Source organism: Thermobia domestica, chromosome 7, assembly GCF_964235325.1.
Source record: "Thermobia domestica chromosome 7, izTheDome1.hap1.1, whole genome shotgun sequence".
Classification (NCBI taxonomy): Eukaryota; Metazoa; Arthropoda; class Insecta; order Zygentoma; family Lepismatidae; genus Thermobia; species Thermobia domestica.
In genome coordinates, this window is record NC_137460.1 from 155,373,655 (window position 1) to 155,398,569 (window position 24,915).

The following is a 24,915-nucleotide window of genomic DNA, read 5'->3' on the forward strand; positions in this document are numbered from 1 at the left end:
AGGACATGGACGTGTGTCGGACGCTTCCAAAAAAAAAAAAAAAAAAAAAAAAAAACCGCATAAAACAGGTGCAGCCATTGCTATGGATTTTTAGGCGAATTTGCAAGTCCCGAATATAGCTAGTAATATTGTGTATTATAAACGACAACTAACAGTGCATTTATTCAATATTGATCTGCTGCCATCGGGAGAATCAGTCTTTTATGGGTACGACGAGACAGTAGCTAAGAAAGGGGCAGATGAAGTCGTCTCAATGCTCCACCATTTCATATTTGAAATTCTATCCAATGATGTGATTCATCTGCATATTTTCTGTGATTCTTGTGCAGGTCAAAACAAAAACTTCACAGTGTTTAGATATATACATAATGTTGTTGCATTTTGTAAGCGTTTGGACAGGATAACTATGACGTTTCCAGAACGTGGCCACTCATACCTGGAGTGTGACAAAAATATGGGACTCATTTCACGCTCTTCTCGAACTGAAGTTCCCGCAGATTGGTATGAGGTCATACGATCCAGCAGAGTCAAACATCCCATTCCAAGTAGTCGAGTGCCAACAGAAGATGTTCAAGGCTTGGACAGATTTCTTTGCCTCTAATGGATTGTACAAAAGGAAGTTACCTGTTCCCTCCAGACCTGAAGGAAGTCAAAGTAGAGATTGAACAGCCACGCATTATGTCTATGCTCTTCGCAAGTTACAACAGTCCATGGGAAACAGTGGTACTTACAGAGGCAATTAATAAGAAGCAGACATCATCTGGGTTGCAGGAGAAGAGTTCCTCTTACCAGGCGAAGTGTATTCCCATGACTTACCAATATCTACTTTGAAGTGAAAAGACCTGTAGGAAATCTCTAAACTTATTACCACAAAGCAGTCGGTGATGTTTTATTCAAATTCACCGCATCAGGAATGAACATACAGAGATGTATTCCCCAATTAGTAGTTATGTGCGTGAAGCATACTTCTGATTTGTTATTATTTTAAATCTTTTTGTGGTTTATCCGTTCCAGTGATGTAGAATTTTCATTTAAAGTTAGAGGAGAGAAATGTGACTTTCATCGTTTTTCACTCAATTTTCTGGACATTCATCTTTTTTTCCGCTTTCGTTTTTACACTACAATGCTATTGTTGAATTTTCTCCATTGTTCCCAAATATAACCTTTTGGAACGTTTCTTGTGCATTGTCAGATTGTCGACCTTATGCTTCAATCCATTTATTTTTGCTCATTGTATAAAATGCATAAAATAAAGCGTAAAATAAAATAAGTTTAAAAAGCTAATATCTCCGAAGTGTGAAAATGTGACTTTCATCGTTATTCCCCCGTACTCTTCAAATGTATTCATGTTGATAAAACAAGCTCAAGGAAATACTACTTCGATTAAACGAATTAATACAATGACTGAAGATACCCACTAAAATATGAATTCTTTACATTCAAAAATAAATGCCAAACACTGATATAGAGTGTACCCCTGAAATAGATCTTCCCAACATTGATATACTAGAATGTCCTTGCAATTATGTCTTCAAACACTAGAGATATAAAGGCAAAAAATGTCCGAATTCTCTCTCTCTTGAGGAAAGAAAGCAATTTTATTGGTCCACGTCATAGGTATACATGCGGTCAATGTATGCCTCTGTCTAGTACAGATGGAGTGGGGAAATGCCATATATCTTTATACGATATTGCAGACAACGAACATTATAGTCACAGAAGCAGGATGTTTGAAAATTAATCCATCGCAATACTGATTACTGCAGAGCTGAAATAAAGGAAAGTACGAAGAGTACTAAAATAGGATTACTGGGTTTCCATCCATACCAAGAACCACTCATAATGAGAGGTAAACCCTCCCTGTTGGTTTAGCGGCTAGCGCATATGCCTTTGGTGCATTTAGTCTCTGGTTTGATTCCCGATGGGAAAGCAAAAATCATTATTCACTTTAGTAATCATAAGTCTCTCTTAGCCTAAACGGCATAGCCGTGGAACATTAACTCATTTCATTATTTACGAAGAGGAAGTGAACTAGCTCCTATGTGCAGAATTTGTAGACAACCTCCAATGCATGTTATTACTTACTTCATTATCGATCTTATTTATTTCGAATTACTGTAGGGGGCCACGTTTCTCAGTGGTAGAGCAAGGGTGCGTGGGATTCCTAGTTCGTTCCCAGCTCATGCCAAGTGAGCTCTGTGAAGAACAAACGTCGTGTGAGTGAATTTTCTAGTTTCCTTCCACTTTCTTCATTCCATCATTTCATTCATTCTCATCATCAGTCTCCTTTAGCTTGCATGACAATCGTGGGACGTAAAACTGGAAGGTTTAATTTTTTCAAATCTCGAATGTAGTAACAGGTGTTGAAGGGCAAACTTATTTTTTGTTTGATCCGTGAATTAGATCGATTTCACGAGAATTTACGTGTAGCTCTATCCATCACGACTCTGGAACACTATAACCGAAACTTTTAATAAGTGTATGGTCAGAAAACTGAAATACAATGTTACGGTTCCATTAACTTAACGTTATCTTCATCGAACACTATCAGACATCAGAGCTAGCGCCTGATGAAGATAATGTCAAGTTGTCGAAACCGTTAACACTGTATTTTAGTTTTAATAAATAAGTGTATATACTCTGAACAGAAAAGTTTTAGTTACTCTTAGAGAACTTACGATACTAAAATTTATTTCAAACACATGAGTGTAGTGTAGAAGTGAAACAAGTTATTTATCCTATATACTTTATGCATAATGTAAACTGATATACACTACAGTGGGTGTAATTGTGGTATTTACGAAATAGGAGCTTAAAGTGGAAGCTAATATAAAATTGTTGAGGTAATGCAAAACTAATTTGTTAACAAATCGTTAATAAATTTGATTCAGCATCTTTTATAGTTCGTATTGGGAATAATTAAATATTGCATACATTGAAAAATGAAATGAAATCTTTGAGTTTTACGTCCCACGGTTATGCCGGTTAGGCTAAAGGAGACTGTGATGATGAGTAATGAATGAAATGGTGGAATGAAGAAAGTGGGAGGAAACGGGAGAACCCCGAGAAAACCCAGGCCCACGGTGTTTGTCCACCACAAATTTCACTTGGCGGTGCATACATTGAGGTAGTTCAATAACTAGTACAGTAATATAATTAAGCCTGTCTCTGTAATCGTAGTATTAGGAAAACTGCACCAAATTCAGTCATGAATGCCATAATTAAAATTCTTACTGTGAGTATCTTTGCTTTAACGTAGATGGTAGAACGCAAATTGATGTCCATGCAGTTTCACAATATGTCATCAAATTTTTGAAATCAAACTCGCTCTATTTGTTCTTGATGCAGATAACCCCTTAGACTTCCGGTAGACCCTTGACCACCACTTACGTGGTTTCGGCAGAAACGTAGCGCGTCATTGTTTTCAATGGGCGGATCTTAAAGGACTTTTCAAAGTCCATTTACTTAGTTAATATTGTGTATATAAGAGAAAGAAATATAGACTTATTTATTAAGCATGCTGTTCTCTAATGTAGAAATTCTCATTTTCACATTAAAATTTCTCTGTAGAGTGCCTCAGCTGACTTGAACAAACGAACATGAAAATATATTCTTTTACTGGGCAAGTACTGATTGATTTTCTTCATTTAACTCAAATTTTCAACAAGAATTCCAAACACTAATATGAGAAAGTGGCATTAATTTGTTGAAGACAATTTTAAAAAATTTACTTTAATTTTTGCCAAAACACTGATTTCGAAGCTTATGTATTGTATGTATGATTGTACAAAGGATGCTCAATAAGTTTTGCACACATGGCTATATTATTATTAGTTGCAATATGACGAAATTTTAGGTGAACATACTTTGATCCTTTGGCTTCAAAATGGTAATAATCGTCGTCGTTGTTGTTTCCTACTGTTCACAGGTAAACACAATGAACACTGAAGTAGACATCGGGACCCGCCAACGGTAGGTAACGGAATTACTATTGCAAATTGATTATGAATCAGCCACAACCAATTCATAGGAAGTTGCTTCCGGTTTATGGGAATCATACATTGGACCGCACTAGTATTCAACGTTGGTTGCAGCCAGAAAATTATGGCTTCCTTTTTCATAGACTTCTTGGACATGGCTTCACAATTAACAAGAAGCTTCACTGTTTGGGCGTCATTGGATAAGGTACAACATCCTCTCCAATCCTAGAGAACGGAGCTGCAAGGTATTGTCCGTTTACTATAGCTTGGCGCTGTATTTTGACACAAAACCTGGCTAGCGAATCTTAGCAGTCCTTCCCCTCCTTTCCCCTTATCGCAATGGTAACAGTGGCACTAACTCGTCAACTTTAGCACTAGTAGGGTTTGGTATTTGCTGGTTGCGTAAATTTCGAAACAAACAGTTTACTTCTCTAACGTGAATTTATTGGTACAGTTCTGCTAGTAGTTAACTATATCAGGTTGGTCTCTTTAAACCTCGCGCCATGGAAAGAAACACAGACTTACAGGAGAATAGTATTCGGATTTTAAAAAGGTGAGTAAAAGAGAGCGAGGATGAGAAGAAAGAAACAAAGAATGAAAGAAACACTTCTACATTTACTTCATATCGAATTTAAGCAGTCATAAAACGAAAAAGGGATATCGGAATCCACCATCACAATGTTTGTGCAAGTCTTGTCAACGTAATATTGTGGAAGAATATATCAACTGCCAATTCTGGATCCTCAGTGTTCGGCTCAATTCTGGTATTACACAAGCTACCATCAGGCCGGTAGCCAGCCCAAAAATGTAGGGTACCGGTAGAAGTTAAGAGGGGGCGATCCAACCATATTCATTGTAAGCCTACCGTGAAAATTTAGGGAGGCCCGGCTCCCTAGATCCCCGTTGATACGGGCCTGGCTACCATCTAGGCATTCACCTCGTGAGACTGAGAAAACCCTTAATCAGGAAGACCAGTCGGAGACGTGTTCATGCTTACGCTCGATCTACCTGGCATTTGTGTGTTGGACAGTGTCTGGTAAGGGCACCCAGACAAGAAGGGCAAATCTGTTCTACTTAAAAATATTTACATGTTAAAATTCGCTTTATACTGTACTTTGAGCACGTAATTCAATGTGTATTCTATTCTTCTTACAACAGCATGCTTTATTTCCTAATACATTAAGCCTATGGTTGTTAGTCATTATAATCATTGCATCATAATTTTCCTTCTCAAAATTAGTTCAATAATTACGAAATTCTACACTTGGCAGTTTGCAACATTGCAATCCTTCAACAGGCAAAATGTGGCGAGAGTATTTCCACCCACACTCGCATCCAAGTTCCCAGCCTCTGTTTACAATCAGTATAATACGTTTGTCGCCGTATTATGAAAACAACGCTGCCCAGCGAATCTAACGGTCTTTGCTCTTTCAGTTTATTTTTTGCAACACAAACTGCAACCTCCCAATGTTGCCAGGCATACAAGGCTTTCGCACACTTTCGAACAAGATTGCTAGTACAAAATTGAGTGGACATTATATGTAAGATTGTATTACATAATAACTAAATCGATTTGTCATAACGTTAATGTTTCAGTCATCTCAAAAGTAGCAATTTATGTAGTAATAATAATTGGTCCGTGCTGGTGCAGAAATAGGTACATTCAGTTTGAAGACTCATGTTCCTGGCAACCATGAATTAAGCATGTAGGTTTGAGAAGCAAGGGTTTGACGCTCGCACTACAATTGTTGTTTGTCAACTATCTTCCATCCTAGATAGAACGGACAATAAGATAATCAAACGCTATCATGACAATGTCAGGTCTCACAGCCATGATGACATAGCAGAAAATAATGAAAACAGGATGTAAAATTGTCCCTCAGCCTCCCTATAGTCCAGACTTTTTTATGTTCTTCATCGATTTCTTCCTGTTTGGTTGTCTAAAAGCCCACATGCGAGGAAAAACATTCGACAGTGACAAGGTCCTCATTTCTTGTGAAACAATGTTATAAAGTCAGCCACCTGAATTTTACCGAAGTACATTCAGGGCATGGAAAAAAAAACCTTGGACGAGATGTGTCACAGCATATGATGGCTACTTGAGTGACATGATCTTGTAGCCAAAGGATCAAAATATGTTCATGTAAAATTTCCAAATCACACTGCAACTAACAATATTATACAGAGGTGCAAAACTTACTGAATGCCTCTTGTATGTATATTAAGAATTTACTATTTGCATGTTTTGATGTAATCCAGTTGTTTTAACTGTCCAAAATAGTTCGTTGTATTAGATTTTTAAAAATCAATCATCCGACTTACTGGAATTCAACTTACTGAGACATTAAGCTGATTCATTTATGTATTTCTATATTTAATTTAGCAATAGTTCTTTCTTCTTTTATAGTTTCACAAGTTTCGGAAAACTACAGTTTAATTATTCTTGTTCTTCCTGTTTACATAATCAGAAAACAATCACAGATAAATTAACTGATCGTCTCTCTCCTCTCCAGTCATGTATTAAAGTACTATGGTACAGAGTTGAGTTGATTTTGATATTAACGTTCCTTTCAGCAGTGAGGCTTCACGTGGAATCCGAACCACATGAGCTTCCGCCGGGCATCGAACCCCGGTCTCCTATGCCACAGGCGCGGATGCTAACCGCTTAGCCACGAAGGAGCTCACTATGGTAAGGAGTAACAAGTTTGTTCTACGGAATATTTTTAACATTTTGGGTTTTTGTGGGATATGTTTAGATGTATCCTAGTTCCAAATGATTAAATTATGCCTGTATCATCATTAGTTTACACCAAATGGAATTAACTGTCCAACTTACCTGAACATTTTAAGTTAGAATTTATCACAGGAAAAATCTGCGATAAATTGGAACAATAAATGGATTTGAAGCTGCAAATCGAACAACAACGCAAATTATTAGTATAACTTCAGTCTTTTGGTGCGATATTACATTTCTTCAAAGCCACATAATCTGCTTTAAATTTCGTTCACTCGTATATGTAAATAGCGTGTTTCGATATTTAAACTTCAATATGGCCTAAAAAGAACATGCTAGACCGCAACAAGCTTTTCTTTTCCTTCATTATTAGCGAAACAAAAAATGTGAGCTCAGTTTCGTACCTGAGTTACATGTCTCGTAATTCGCGAGAGAATAAAATCTTAAGGTTACGCAGATCAACACTAATGACTACAGGGAAAAGGCATGCTTGAAATTTTAAAGCACGTCATACTTGGTCTAATAAAATACCGAATTTAGAATCTTCCGGAAAAGAAAGTCTCTCTCACTGAATTTAAAATCTCGAATAATCTGCTCAGCAAAGATACACCAATCTGAAAACGGCACAGTACAGACTCTCAATGTTCTGAATAAGATACTGTTCACTAATTGAAGTACAGATTTTTTCTTTTTCTTTTTTTTTTTTTAACCGCTTTCTCTCAAGCTATTAGTATTGTTTGTTGGAGCGTAGCGTCTCTTGCCAGTACAAGACTATATAAAATATGGACCTACAATTTGAGAATGAATCAGAACCACTATAATGCATTCAAGTTTCAATGCTCTCGCACCGAGAATCGAACCCAAAACCCCTTGCACCATCAAATCGTTAGGGTTTAACGTAGTTCCTAAATTAATTTTCCTCACATGCGAGTGCGAGGCTTGTAACTCAGAAAAACAGACAACTTTTCTTCACAAACATTTTTGTTTGCTTTTATGTGTAGAATCATATTCTACAGGTTGTAATCGGAAGTGTGAAATACTCTGCATAGTGTTTCCATAATCACCTTAATCCACATTAACAACTTTCAGGAATCACAGGTCAAAAAACCAATTGAAGCTAGAAATCTTGATCCAGATCGCTTTAGTATAATGTTAACGTTAATTTGTGGTTACGATATTTGTACAGTAACGCATAAATAGCTCTGCAAGATTGTGATGCAGATAATTTACGAAGGATATAATTTATTGTGGTTTAGTTTACAAATCTACAAATAACTGGCTTTAGGCTCATTTATCCCAATGTTACAGACATCGCAAAAAGTAGATAATCTATATATTGCTTAACTTCGTACTATTTACTACAAGCTGCTATTTCTTGTAACTTTCCTTCGAGGCATCTCCGGATCATCATCCTAATCTCAAATTAGTGTTATTGGCTTTCTTTACAACCTCCGTATGCCCTTGCATGTTGTTTATAATGTATGGAAAATATTAACTGAAATAAGAGATTTAATAACAGTACAATCTGTTCAAAATTCCCAGATCTCTTCTCTTCTTGAATCCATGTAACGACAGAAATATTAGAGCTCATCAGTACTGTCCATATGCACGTTTAAGTGCAAACATGTTACTAAGTAGGTGACAATGTATTTATTTATTTTTATTATTTGCAGTTACGTTTCTTTTACATGATCATTAATAAACGTAGGGAGTAAAATTACTACCTTATATGAAACGTAGGCTAATACAGTTAGGAACATGTTTTCAGAAGCGTGTTTACTGGAATTACTAACTTGCTCCAAAAGGTTGGAACATCGGGAGATAGATTAAAGATGTAGTAGGCTTCACAACAAAGTCGTCAGCACAGTAGTTTCCCTTGCAATGAGAAACTGTCGTATAACAATCAGAAATATCAGTGAGGCAAGTGGCATATTTGTTTTACGATACAGTGGAATAGTTTTGTCGTATAACAATCAGAATTATTATCAGTGAGGCAAGTAGCATATTTCTTTTCCGATACAGTGGAATAGTTTTTAAGTGAAAATTTGGGTGTAGAAAGGTTGGTTTTTTGACAGGGAGATGTTCAACCAGCTTTCATTTTGCACAACTCATTCACCACTTTGCAGCTGAGTATATAGCAGATCCAACAATTCCTAGCTGTTTCTCAAGGTGATACTACTACCGAAAAAATGTCGAAAACAAAGGAATAATCGAGAAAATAAACAGCCAGCTTTTAGATATAACTTCCAAAATTGGTTTTAACAATAGAAACATAGAATTGCTATATGTTAGGAAAGGGAACCTAATTACTACTTATTTTGAAGGAAATTGGAAGCCTTATGACCAAAATGTATATAATTAGTTGGTTATTTCTTATCAAAGTACGTCTCTGGATCAACAATATTCAATGAATATTGGTGATGGCAATCTTTCTATCTTTTTCTTTTTTTCAGAGATTCTGCTGACACTAGCTGTAGTGCTACTTTGTTCTAACCGTTATGCAAAAAATTACTGTTCCTCCGACAGAAAATAAAGGATCTTTTTCGTTACACTGGCTTCATACTTCAGCGATAAATCAAACATCTTTGATCCATGTCCTCTAACTCCAAAAAACGTGACTTACTTTGAAAGGCTAATAACATACAGATTGGTGTTGATCTCAGTACGATCTTTTCTTTTTTAAATTTTAGATAGAAAATTGTTGTTCAACAAGTAAATGTATTCTTCAGTGAACTAACATTTTTGTGCCTGGATCAATGTTCGATTCAGACAATTCAAGTGACACAGAAATGGAATTAAAGAACAAAATTTTCCGTAACAAATTCTCTACGAACTCATTATGAAAACAACAGCCAAATATTTTTTTTTTTTTAATATACGGAGCACCAAGATTCTAGTGTTATCTTGCAAACTTATGTCGCCATTATTAATTGTATTACATAGATAAATAATGAAAACAGACAGGTGTTAAAAAGGAATTCTCTGGCAGTACAGTCGACGAAGGGTTGTAAACAGTCGAACGGCATACATTCAACTACGTGCTGTGTGTCCAGTGACTACCAATACAATTAATCCTGGCTTTCTACGCCGCAATTATGATGGCTCTTAACTCAGCTTGCGTAAAAATTACAAGCATCCAGTGGGAACTGAAGCCGAAGCCATCGGCGCCGCTCTTTAGAGTACATGAAAATAAGACGAAGTATCGCACACATATCCTAATATTCCTCGTTATTAGACGACAGAAGAGTGTGTCACTGCAACATTTTTTTAATAGATTACCTAAATGATCCATAGATCTGGCAAATTTTGCAAAGTTATTTATTTTAGTTTAATGCCCCACAATTGTACACCGATTTATTTTATTTATGCATATTTCTGGGCATTACCAGCATCTAAGCCAGTCACGTATGACAGATAAGGAAGAAAGGAATGGGAAAGGAAAGAAGGAAGCAGCCAGGAACTTCAGAAGGCTGTTTCAGCCTTATGGTAGTGAAGTACAGACCCGTGCCCTAGGGCGTAAAACCCCGTTTCCACCAGCGATGTTCAATGTGAGATCCCCGTTGGTGAACGATTGCACATCGTAGTTTCCAGTGAAGGAGACCTCTATTGAGCACTGCCTGATCCAATTTCGCCCACTCCTCCTTGCACACTTTCCAAAGGCCACCAAGTGTGGTCGGACGACGCTTATTGATGTTCCGTTTGAGGAGGCCAAAAGCACAGAAGTCCATAGGGGATGCATCTGATAACTTGACGGGATGTCTCGAAATGAGATAGCCTTTACACCTGTCTCCTGTTCCATATGTGTCATGTAGGCCACCGTTCGTTTAGCAGTATGGCTGCTGGCCTTGTCCTGGTAGATGAAAACTCTGTCAGTGTCATTGCCATACAAAGCCGGGGCATGTTGACGATAGATGGGTTCCAGTACATGCTCGATATAATACGCTGCATTCACCTTGACATCTGATGACACCCGGTGTATCGGAAGCTTTCCTTTTACACAGAAACCCGTCACTACCATAAATCCCTTTGGAAAACTCTCCTTGCCGGAGCGAACCTACTTTGCATGATCGGTTCCATCTGCGGCGGTAGTAAATTGCACGCGTCTGCTGGGATCCTGTCAAATAGACCCATGCTTCATCTAAGGTGATCACGTAACGCCATTTGTCACCTACCAGATAACCTTCATACAGCCTTTTGCATGCCACCCGCCGTTCTGTGATGTGTGTTGGCTTCAGAACATGGACCCGCCGCTTGTGTGCACTTCTGAGTCCCGAATTGTCGCGTATGATTTGGTGTACAGTTGCAGTTGACCGCCAAATACGCCTCGCTATCTCACGTTGGGTGGGTGGATTTTCCTGGATCACAAACCGGCGAACCTTGGCAAAGACGTCTTGACTGCGTTGTGGAGCCGGTTGCTTCTTTTCCCCTTTTAACGACGCATGGCAATGGTTTGCTCTGGGTTTGCATTGTGATGGATGGATGCATTAATTACCTTATCAGACACTGTGAAACCTTTTTTCTTGCACTGTGTTCTTATTCGGTTATAGCTGTAGCCTATATCAGAAAGTGCTACGATGGAGCCCTCCCAAAAAGGGTCGATTTTCGGCGGCATTCTGCTCATACACGTCTCTCCTCTGCACGGCTTGTACACAAGTCTGGCTACTCCGTACTGCGTGCGTAACGTTGCTGACGCGAAACTAGCGCCTCTGGTGGCGATTGCAAATTGCTACCATAAGGATGAAACAGCCTTCTGTAGAATGTTAAGTACCATCCCACCATTTCCTTGGTGTGAATGAGGAAAATCCAGAGAAACTTCACTCAAGCTGGCTGGCCTGGAAAAAATGTTACACATTTTTGACCAAACGTCCCAACCCGAAATCGAACCCGGGACCAAGGCTATGGGGTCTGGATGATGATGATAATGAAGGAAATGGTGGAATAAAGAAAACCCCACAAACACGGGTTTCGTCCACAACAAATCCCTCTTACCCAGAGCTGGGATCGAACCAAAGACTCTACGACTTCTCTATTATTCTAGTGTTTGTTTCATGAATTTTACGACTTGTAATATACATATATACACCACAAGTAGCTTTGGGGAATAGACTCCTGTACTCACTCTCCTAATGCAATTTTCATAAACTTCTGTATTAAAAAAAAAAAAAAAATCCTCCAGCATGAAGAAATCACTTTGTAAATAGCAATTTTCCAATTATACTGACTATTTATTTTGAAGTATTCAAAAGGTTTCATAAGATTCTTTTTCCAGGTTCTGGAATGTTGATACACTTTTGACAATGTATTACAGAAGCAAGCTTTTGTATAGCAAAACATGGAAAATTTGATTTGACTTCACGATGAACCTTCTATTGGTAACTACTATGAAACGCTCTTTTCTTTCTTTTCTTCTATGTAGTTTCACTACGTTTTACTCTACAATAATCTATTCAAAGTTATCTAGTGACGTATGTTTTCGCCTGATGAAGACCATTAGGATTGGAAAAAATAATGTGAAGTGCTTCCCTTGACAACTTATCCATGTTTTTTTTTTTTTTTTTTTTTAATCTCTTACACTTGCCTGACCATTAGATGTGAAGGAAAATCGAAAAGAGTAATTTAATTGGTGGGTGAAAGTATCATTTGTACGACGTTTGAAATTAATTACGAATTTACGCAGTTAGGAAAAAGCTTTGTTCTTCAAACTTTACTATATAAAGGTTTTTAATAAGGTTTTCTAATAAAGGTTTTTATTTTATTATAACAATAAAAACAGTTTTATATTTGAAAAATATGACATACAAATGTTTCGCAAAATGAAGCTTTGAAAATCAGGTGAAAGTCCGCCGTCATAAGAGTTAACTCTATCCAGCCCTCAGTAAAAAAAAGCTGGTGATTTAAGCACTAGGCACTTTTGTATTTATCTTCCCTTCCTTTAAGTACTCGCAAGTTTAACCTTATAGCAATGTAAAAAGTACGTTAAAAATTTGGTGAACTGCTGTTAAGACATCCGTAACTTTTAATGTTAAAGATTTCATATCTTTGTCATCATGCATATTTCTCAAGAACTGAAAGGCTCTGAATCATCATCTTTAATGTGATTCGATTCCTGGTGGAAGCCATTAAAACAGAGAACAAATGTAAAACGACTGGACTAAATCAAACACGATGCATGCAAGCAACGAAACAGGAAGGAAGATATAGAATAACCAGTAAGTAGGTTCACGACATAAAATCTGTAGTGACAGACAAATCGTGTACAGTAGTTTGACACCTCTATTTATTTATAATCCTTATGTAGCTGCCTAATGACGGATGGTTGGAAATTTAGGCGTGATGCCTTATTCTTGAGCGTATATGCGTGATATCTTACCTTTGAATGGCCGTAAGTAGATACGTGAAGGAAAACGAGAAAGGGTAACTTGGTGAGTGAAACTATCATATGTACGACGTTCGAAATTAATACTAAATTTATGTGGTTAGGAAAAAGGTAAATATAAGCACTGAGCAGCAGAAGGGTAAATAAACAAATCATTTTGAGTGAGAATTAATAAAATATTTTACTTCAAAAGCACTGAATTATAACCCTTCACTATAGTATTTCATTTTCTAACTGGCAATATCACAAAGTGTAAATGAATACTAAAATTACGAAGAAATTAGTAAATTTTTCTACCACTCAACCTACTAATTTCAGTTAATAGATTTGCAACACTGAATATTTAAAATTTGCAAATTGCTGACTGTCTAACTGTGTAAGATGACTTATAGTTCCATTCTCACAATTGTCTTGATGAAGAGTAGCCCCTGAGGGAAGTCTCATAGGTATTTTTGTCTTCTTCAAACTAAGGAAAGAGAGCATGCAAGAACTGTACATGAAGAAAGTTTTCTTTTTTTAGTTTGTAGCCGTAGTTTATTTTTTACCGGTATTCACTTCCCTCATGAGCAACCACTGTTCCTGATATATTTTAATTTCTTTCTTCATTAGATGTTCATGAAGTGAATAGTGGATGTTTTGTTTTCTGGAATACAGAAGATGTAATTAGAAGCACTTGACTTGTTATTCTAAATAGAACCACCCGATGATTTTTCCAGTGAGAAAATGAAATATTCTAGTGAAAGGACATAATTCAACACTTCCAAGGTGAACTATTGTATTAATTCTAATTTAAGTGTTACTGTGCATTCTTTCGTGTTTTATTCGGAGTAAGCTGGAGAAAGACCATCTAAAATACAATTTTACAAGATATTTCAACACCATGGGACAATGCATCTCGAATTCTTGCGTTGAGGTTTCCCTGTCAATACAAAGCTTAGCAAGTTGCAACCCCACGCGACTAGTGCCGCAAGCACTTCTTTTTAATCTCCCTATGTATTCTCACTTGTGTTAGATATATTATTACCAACAGTTTTTTAAGTATCCTACTTACTGGCTACCCTGCATATGAATAGCATACATACTGCAGGCCAGAATTACAATCATTCTCATGAATATACTCACACCGGTTACAGTGAATTTATTTCAATAAAATAAAAAATAAAATTATGAAGTTGAATGTACGTATGTTTGTCCGCTATACAATTCCATACCGTTGACATGGAACACTTCCAGGAATTGTAGGTTAAAGATCGTAGGCTATTACGAATTCAAGTTTTTTGGTGAGCTTGGAAACCAAATATTTTTTTAGTTCCTTTATATGTAACCAATCGGTTTGGAGGTCCTGGACAACGCCAGGTACCGTACTTCAGCTAGTATCAACTAAAAACAAGAGAACTGCTAGTGTTAGTCTCCATCTGAATAATTCTGGTAGTCCAAGTTATACATGAACTACATGTTGTTACAAATAGGAGGATATTTTCTTCTATAGTGGAGTGTCTGCAAGTCACTGATCTCTCACTTTGTAACTCAACACTGAGAAAAATGTGCATACGTTTATTAATAATGTTACAAGCACACACACAGCATGATATCACATTACGAAAAGATGGGCCAGACCAAACTCGTCGAGTGAAGCTGTTTTCAACGAAAACTCCCACTAAGAAATCCAAATTCTAACAACACCCTGCAGTACTCCATACGCCTTGCACGTTTTATTATACAAACAACATCTGCTTTTTTTTTTTTTTTTTTTTTTTTTTTTTTTTTTTTTTAATCTACTAGAGCTAGTAACTGACGCAGAATGTATTTTCCCCACAATTTATGTAACTTGACATAGTAATTTAAGATTGTTTTTCTCTCAGGGTGCTTCACGAGATGAAGATATCTCTACTCACTTTCATAATTGTACGAGTGGCTGAAAGTATATGGCTAACATTTTTGGCATAATATCACTAATATAAATTGTATAATACTCCTAATATATGTCGGTTGTAGAGAATACGAAATATTGGCACCAAAACATTCATTCCATGTGTACAGAGTATAAATCACTCCGCTTATGGAGCCGGGACCTGTAGCTATACCCTGCCATCCACCTTGGAAGCAAGATAGTATGATGGAAGAGTGTGTTCTGTGCGTGATGATCTTATACTCGTATGATGTTCCGTGCACCCTCCAACTGTACCGCATGTAAATCCCGCGTGGTTCGAAGTCGACGTAAAGAACCTTTCGTCCACAATCTCGGTGTTGCGTATAGGTATAAAGCAAAATCGATCACTCAATCAACCTTGCTACTAGAGATTTTTTTTTTTTTTTTAACCACTGGTTTGGCAGTACTGTCCGGGTCTGGCAATTTAAGCTGAAGAAAGTAACTTTCCTTAATTTGACTAACACTATAAACATATGTCAAAACACACCTGTCACAAAATATTCTCTATTTACGATAGTGGTTTCAAATATTGTACCATTTACTTGTAAGCAGAGATAAATGATCTGTAATGTTAATCATGCAAAATTTATATTATTGTGCAGTCATGTAAAAAAAATCTTTAAGGTCCATATTCTTATGCCTAGGTAGTTACAATAAAACAAACCTTTCTTGTAACTTTTTGTTTCAACATATACTACCTGAAGAAAGAAAACTAAAACGGAGATGGATGTTTTCTTGCCAAACAATAGCACCAAGTTTGAGGGTTCTGAATCTAATATTTTTCAAAATATAATAGAATAACGAATGATGCAGAAGTTCAACACATTCTTTCCTGGCGATATAAATGTTTTGTTATATCGGCACTTACTGATGTGCTTCCTAAGCAAAGCACGATTCATGTTGTGTGTTATAGAGTACAAAATTATTGTAAATCCACCTAGAATAAAATAAGTGGAATTCGAATCTTAAGCTGACTCTAAATATCAACTACTAGTAAACTGACAATATAATTCAGCGGTGTCATGAAAATACTATGCTGCCAAGGGAACATCTTATATTGATAGTAGCATTGCCCAATCAAACAATACGCAATCGACAGAGGAGTGAAGAAAAGTGAGAAATCCAGAGTTTTACGGGCCGACACCCAGAAACACAGGAGATACAGAGGAAAGAAGAATCTAGAATCATGTGAAGATAGCAATGTAAAAGATATATTGGCACAGAAAGAACTTCAAAATGATTAATCAAAATGACATTTACACAACAGTATAATAAGCAAACATTGTACCCATAGACATGCTCAAAAACATCATATGTAATGCAATGTTGCCAACTGAGACTGAATGAAGTGTTGTTAATTGTCACGGAACACAAATTATAACATCTAGCAAATCTAACTATGAGTAGAACCATATCTAATTATGAGTTAAGTCATGATGTACAGTGCTGCCAACGTTTGAGGATAGGCCAATATGAATTCCTATATGAATCTTGGATGTAGAAGAGTACATACATTACACGACTCGAACTAGTTAAAACCAAAAATATGAAACTACAAACAAGAATACAATCACTGAAGTACGAAAGTGTCGAAGCAGTTTTGCCCAAGTGGAAAATCAGAATAGTGTCAAACACAACACACAAAACTGAAATGATGTATGCGCTTGGATTGACAATTGATTAGCAGACTCATTTTTCTGATGCACGTAATATTGTATCACCTCACACATTATTGGTAGTCAATTTTGCAGTGTTCTTCTTGATAAAGCGCTCCGCAGTATGTTGCTCCCTATGAAGAGAGGGTCGCTAGAAAAGAGTGATAAACGTACAGAAAGTACAGTTGTAAACGAAACGGATCTCCCTGATATTGTATAATAATTACAATAAAGGCATTCTTGTTTGTAGTCTCATACTTTGGTTTCAACTAGTTCGAATCGTGTACTGTATGTACTCTTCTACATCCAAGATTCATATAGGAATTCATATAGGCTTATCCTCAAACGTTGGCTGCACTGTACATAAAGAACTCACAAGTATGGTTCTATTCATAATTAGATTTGCTAGATGTTATAAATTTATGTTCTTGACATTTTAAAAAACATAACTTTGTGCTCAGTTGGCAACACTGTATTACATATGATGTTATTGAGCATGTCTGTGGGTACAATGTTTGCTTACTATACTGTTGTGTAAATATCATTTTGATTACTTTAGTCATTTTGAAGTTCTTTCTGTGTCAGTGTATCTTATGCATTGCTATCTTCACATGATTCTAAATCCTTCCATCTGTACCTGCTGTGTTTCTGGGTGTCGGCCCGTAAAACTCTGGATTTCTCACTTTTCTTCACTCCCCTATCGATTGCGTATTGTTTGATTGGGCAATGCCATATCAATATAAGATGATTCCTTGTGAGCAATTATATGTCTAGCATCAGATATTGCTGAATGTATAGTTCGCAGCAAAAAAAAACTGCAACATGAGCATGTAAGTTTATTGTGAAACGACGAAATCTTTGGCTCCAAAATAAGTGTACAGGGGAGGACGCCGAGATTTCTCCTGTCGTGATTCGTTCCACTTAAGACGTTGTGTTGATTCCCTGCGCTGTTAGGCGTAGTTTTACAATAAACTTACATGCTCATGTTGCAGGTTTTTTGCTGCGGACTGTACAAAACTATCCTGTGATTGAAAGAAAGGAAAAAAGTATTTATCACATTGGTCTCACAAAATCTTCATTCCTTCCGTGGAATCCTACATTTAATACGAGTTAGAAGCGATTAAAATAGCCTCCAAACTCGAATTTCGCAGTAGTTACGTATACGAGTACGATGAACTTGAATAACGGTGTCTCATAAATACATCGAAGTCTTCGAATAAGAATTTCATTTGGTAATTAAGAGCGACGTTGAAATTACTTTTGCTATTTACAAGAGACGACGGTGTAATTGATCGTAAGATACTCCCTTTAATGAATGTACTGATTAAGATTACCCAGGGCAATTATCGTTGCCTGTCATTTTACTGTATGAATCGAGTAAGTACCAGTACGTATTAAAGCAATGTATCACCAGTACATATTTATCCAAAACAAAGAGAAATGCTGTAAAATAAAACTTTGTAATGAATAATTACTGAGATAGACTGTTCTCGGAAATTCTCATCTTTTGATTTAATTCTAATGAATTAGTGCAGTAAACTACTTAAATTATACGCTATATTATTGCAAATTATCTTCAAAATAGCATATGGTACTTCTATTAATAACATTTAAATAAAATTCTTCCATCAAACATACGATTTACTTTCACTACCAACAAAACCAATAAGGTGAGTCTATAAGTTTTTGCAACGTGTTATGTCCCTCATACTCCAGATACTTCAATTGTGTAAAAATGCCATATTATTCCAACGCATGTAAGAGAAATTAAATTCGCTTTCGTAATTCATGTTGCTTCTTGCTATGTTAATTTATTTATCCAATTATTTATTTCATTTTGAAATATAACATAAGATTCTCATCACATCTTATTAGCATATACGATCGAATCTAAATTCAATAAAATAAGCTGATAGTGAAGTACCCTCGATCATTAATTATACCTTACTCGAAAATTACGATGTCGAAGATTACTAAGTACTAAGATATGAATACGAAACTCGTACATCACCCATTAAAATAATTTTCAGCCAAAAGAGAGAGAACTCGCTAAGGCTTCCTCGAACTAAACGATTTCGAGTTTCCGTCAATTGGAGAGGGATCCGGTTTCGAGTTTCAGTGAGAACTCTGGTGGGACGGAACTTACGTTGAGCTGTAGATCTAAATCTCATAACTGCACCACTGAAAAGGTCACATTCTAGACTACTACAAAAATGTATAATCATTGTACTAGCACTGTAGACTCTTACTTAAAATGGTCCACTTCTCGCCTTACTACAAGATATTAAATTTGCGTTGAACAATGATTCAGCAAACTTTTTCATTAATCTCACTTTAATCTATGTTTGTTATAATAATTCGCTAAATACTCGATAAAATGAAGAAATAAATTATGATAAGAATTTGACAAATCTTTAACATAATAAAACGAAAGATTGTTTCGTACTGGCAAGCAGCCGTGGGAAAGTCATGTTTATAGCTATGCGTAACATTCAAACTGACTGCTATGGAAGCTAAGTAGAATCAACTCCTGACAGGAACTAAAAAGGCACAGTAGAATAGGGTGGTCGAAAAAACGTCCTAATTTTCGAATATCAAATTCTAATGCTGCAGAAAAGTTGTGTACTCACATGCAAATCAAGTGAATAATATTTAAGAAAAAATTCCCATATTTTACCTAAAATTCGCTCAAAAGGCTCAAGTATTTTTAAATAAATATATATACATATATACTGTATATTGCTTTAAATTTTAAGATTAAGTTTTACAACTTTTAGTAGCATTACTCGAATAGATTCTCGGCTTTAGAAGATTCGGAGTGCACTAGTGTTGAGGATACCTGGATTGAAATTAGATAACATTAAAATTTCAGCAAAAGAAAAGTTGGGACACGCGGAAATATGTAGATTCGACCAGGAATGCATAAAACTAGCAGAGAAGAGAAAACAGGCAAAATTACGCTGGCTACAAAATTCGAATGAAATAATTACACAAAATTTCGCAGATATCAGGCGGGAAACCTCCAAAACTTTTAGAACAAAGAAACGCGATTTTCTGAAAGCTAAAATCAAGGAACTTGTAAATAATAGTAAAAATAAAAACATCCGGGACATGTATAAGGGAATCAACGAATTTAAGAAAGGCTATCAACCTCGTGCTTATATATTAAAGAAATCTGACGGTACAGTTCTCACTGACACGGAAAGCATCTTAAATAGATGGAGAGATTTCTTTGACGATTTGCTTAACACGCAACCAAAAACCAGTGTGCGTGGAGAAAAGGTGATACACACCGCAGAACCGTATATTCCAGAACCCAACCGAATAGAAGTAGAAACCGCTATAAAGAAATTAAAGAAACACAAATCTCCGGGTGTAGATGAAATTCCAGCTGAGTTAATTTTAGCTGGAGGCGAAAAATTGTGGAACAAGATACACAAACTCATTCTCCTTATCTGGAACAAGGAAGAATTGCCACAAGAGTGGAAAGAATCAATCATTGTTCCAATTCACAAGAAAGGCGACAAAACTGACTGTAATAATTATTGAGGCATTTCTCTTCTGTCAACATCCTATAAAATCCTTTCAAATATTCTGTTAGCAAGACTGACCCCATACGCAGATGAAATTATTGGAGATTATCAGTGCGGATTTAGACGAAATCGATCAACTATCGACCAAATATTTACCATTCGCCAAATACTCGAAAAAAAAGTGGGAATACAATACCCCGGTATATCAACTATTTATTGATTTTAGAAAGGCGTACGACTCGGTTAGGAGAGAAACATATACAACGTTCTTACAGAACTTGGAATACCGAGAAAGCTAATTAGATTAATTAAGATATGTTTAAATTAATCCCAAAGTAAAGTCCGGGTAGGAAAATTTTTGTCCACAAGCTTTCATGTCGAAAATGGCCTGAAACAAGGAGATGCGTTGTCGCCATTATTATTTAACTCTGTTCTGGAATACGCTATAAGGAAAATCAAAGATAGCAACCAGGGTCTACAGTTGAACGGTATTCACCAGGTTATGGCATATGCTGATGATGTAAATTTAATAGGGGATGATATGAGAACAATAGAAAGAAATGCAGAGATCTTATTAAACGCTTGCAGGGACATGGGTTTAGAAGTAAATGCAGAGAAAACTAAATACATGGAAGTGCGTCGGGACCGGAATACAGCAAATTATGGATGCGTTAAAATATTAAATAATACTTTTGATAAAGTGGATAGTTTCAAATATCTAGGATCAATATTAACAGAGGAAAATCATATTCACGAAGAAATTAAATGTCGACTAAAAGCAAGGAATTCGTGTTACTATTTGGTTCAAAATCTCTTGTCGTCGCGAATTCTATCGAGGAATTTGAAGCTTAAAATATACAAAACGATAATTATGCCTGTTGTTCTGTATGGCTGCAAAACATGGAAGGGAAGCACTTACTCTGAGGGAAGAACATAGACTGAAAGTATTTGAGAACAAGATCCTGAGACGAATATTCGGACCCAAGAGGAACGGGAATGGGGAATGGCGGAAACTTCATAACGAGGAACTACATAATTTATATGGTTTACCCAACATTGTTAGGGTCGTCAAGTCTAGGAGGCTTAGGTGGGCGGGTCATGTAGCTAGAATGGAAGAAAGTAGAAACGCTTTCAAAGTCTTGACTGAAAGACCAATCGGAAAACGGCCATTAGGAAGACCTAAGCGCAGATGGGAGGACAATATTAAGATGGATCTCGCAGAGATAGGAATACAAAGTAGAAACTGGATGCAGTTAGCTAAGGATAGAGTCAGTGGAGAGCTTTTGTGAACGTGGCATTGAACCTCCGGGTTCCATAGGCCATAGAATTAGTTTAGTTTACTTACCTTATTTTAGCTGCTAACTAACGGTAAAAATATTTTTAAAAGTACAGCAGTACATTTAGAATTTTTTCTTTCTTTTTTTCTTTTTTCTTTTTTTTTTTTTTTTTACTACAGTATTATAAACAGACGCACTTTTAAATGTAAAATATATACACGAGGCTATTTTTTAACTCACTTGTTCTAGAGAGTGATTTTATATATTCAAATTTGATAAAATCATCAATTAGCTTACAGCTTTTCGCCCATTTCGTAAAAATTATTTTTTGCTCAAATGACCCAGTTTTCACACCACGTGGAGGTGGCTGCAATTTGAGCACCACTCATACCCCATCCAATCATTCACAGCATGTTAAATAATGATAAATATTGCTCTGAAACATATCAGTAATTTTGAAATGGGATTTTCGCTTTAATTGAAGCATTGAAGAATTGAAGCAATATTGGTTTAATATAACTGTCTCTGCTACATTGTCCGCACTCTTTTCCGGTGAGCTCTGTTACAAGTTTAACACATCACTGCACTGTTTGAATATGACAAGAGATGCTTATAAATTCAGAAGTCAGGCAGTTTTATTTTACGTAAATGATATAATATGGCAATTTATTTTACGTAAATGATATAATATATTTTCTGTTGTTAAGCTTTCCATCATTGGAGGAGATGGGAACTTACATTTTGTCCAGTCAATCAGCTCAATATACTCCTTGGCATCAAAATGTATTTAGGGAGGCAAGAAAGTTCTAACAGATTTCTTCTTCGTCTGTTGATTTCTAACTTTCAGTGTCCTCTTGTAACTCAACTCTCGTATGTGTTCTCTCTTAGCTATTATCATCGTCAATAACAAGTTCTAAGGATCACAAAGACACGTTATCATTTATGCAAATTAAAAACTCTGCCAGACTATTGAATTTATAAACTTCCCCATGTCACACTCAAATAGTAAAGGTTGTGTTAAACTTATGATGAGTCTGTCAGAAAAGTGTGCGGACAAGATAACAGACTTCTATACCAGAACATTGCAATTCCTGATGTCTCAAGTAACTGGAAATCCGATTTTAAGATGACGTCCTTATTGATAGTGGTGAAAACAAATTAAAATCCTGTGAATGGTTGCGTAGGTCGTGAATGGAGCTCGAAATCGCAGCTACCTCCACTTGGTGAGATCTGAGTCATTTGAGCAAAAATTATTTTGCGAAATTGGAGAAAATCTGCAAGCTAATGATTTCATATCAAATCTGAATATATGAAGTCACTCTAGAATAAGTGAGTAAAATAACTGCTATGAATATATTTTTAATACCACAATGTGTCTGTTAATAATACTGAAAAACAATCACCGAAATTCACATGTTTTAGGCCATATGCACGCTACCGCTGTAGTTTTAAAAATATTACCATTAGTAAACATCTAAAATAAAATATTTAATGCCATTAGAAGTCGACAAATTTAATCATCTTTAAAATCTGAAATAATAAATATTAACTTTAGGCGCTTCGCGCGAATTGAAGATAAATATAGGATTCTTTTTTAAATATATTTTCCATTTATTACCATGCGAATACGTAACTTATCCGCAGTATTAGAATTCAATATTCGAAAATTCACTCTTCCATATTCATCCTGCTCGTAAAGCTAGTACAATACAATTACGAAGCGCTGCACTAGTATATTCAATGATGCATCACAAAAATACTCTTTTGTATATTTTCTTCTGTTTAGCACAAATTAATTCGCATATAAGGAGGATTCTTAAAATATATATAAGGCTACTACAAAAGTCTACGGTTTCTTTTAATCTTTACTTCATCTTTTTATCCGAAATAACGCAAGCCAATATTTCCCAGACATAAAATAGGTCCGCATCATGTCAGATAATTGTAGTTTTACTGTATAATAATCCAATAAAACTTCTTGACAGAATTAACGAATTTCCAACACCTTCTCTCTTCCGTATTCAAACCGGAATGTTAAATATGCTAACGTGAAATTATAATTTAATTTTCCAAGAAGATAAAATTCCTTTTAATAATTCAAGAACATCAGGAGACTTCTAACCCGGAAGACTCCGCCGAATCTTGTTGACTTTTGAAATATTCAACGCAATAGGCCAAAAAAGGCACTCTTAATTTCTCAAATCAGCTGCGAATTACTGACTTAAGTTTTTGACTTGTCCAGATTTGATCTGATTCAGTTAATTTAACATCTAATTTGTATATATATATATTTAGTATTTAATAAGCCATTTCCTTACATAAACACCCTTGAATGAATAATTACTATTGACACAATGTGATGCATATCTACTAACCAAATGAAAAGTCGCGTACTCTGAAACATTCAAAAGGCATAAATTTTGCACACAGTTTCGAGGCGCACTTCTCTCTTCCTTGGACATCTACACAAAACTTTCTGCCACATAAAAGACAAGATGAATGAAATTATTAGTCCATCCTGTAGATCAGAAGTGAAGGATAAGATTTTCTTTCGTTCCAGTTTTGTGTGTACTGAAAAATCCATGGTATGTAATTCTATGTAAGGTCAGAAATAGCAAACACCGAACAGATAATCTTGAACTGACACTTAATTAACGATCAAGAGTTACGTTTGTTACGAATTAAGATCATTAATTGAGCTGATCGTCTATTGGGTGTTTGCTATCTCTGATTTTACATAAAAATACATAAAAGGAATCTTCATTATGCATAAACCGAAAGAGAAGAAAATCCCTTTTAAAGTTAGCCCATCAGTTGTAATCTACAGAAGTCAAAAAAGAATTTATTTCAACATGTCTTCTATGTAGCAGCAAGTTTTCTTTTAGACACACCGAGGAAGAGGCAAAGGAATGCCTCAAAAAATGTGTACAGATTCTTTTCGATGTTAGATAATTTTTATTTACAGTTAGTTGCCTTTAAATGAAGCTTCATGTGAAATCGTTGTGTAGTATTAAAAAATACGCATTAAAAATATCATGCACAACCCCTAACATCAGATTGTTATCCTATGAGTATAAGCGCATAACTTCACAAATAAAACAAAAGTCAATTACAAAGAAGATATATATATATGCAGTTAAATTGTACAAAAGTAACTACATATATATAAATTATATTTTACATGAAAATTAAGCCTGAAATACAAGAGAATAAAGAATTGTGTTTATGTTAAGCTTACCATAATATTAATATTGTTCCACCCAAGGGCTCAGATTTCTCTGTAAATTTGGGGAGGCCCATTCAGATGCCGGAGGTATATATATGAAGATTTTAAGACAAATTACACTCAAATTATGCCAAATATTGTACAGTCATAAATACAATAGGGGGGCTGACATGAGCTTTTGGGGGGCTGGGCCCCCTCGGCCCC

At 35.9% G+C, this 24,915-nt stretch overlaps 1 protein-coding gene across 3 annotated transcripts in view; it reads right to left on the bottom strand.

The window, feature by feature from the left end:
- LOC145690514 (uncharacterized) overlaps positions 1–24,915 on the bottom strand; it is a 178,796-nt gene that overhangs the window by 78,200 nt on the left and 75,681 nt on the right. The window lies entirely within an intron of this gene.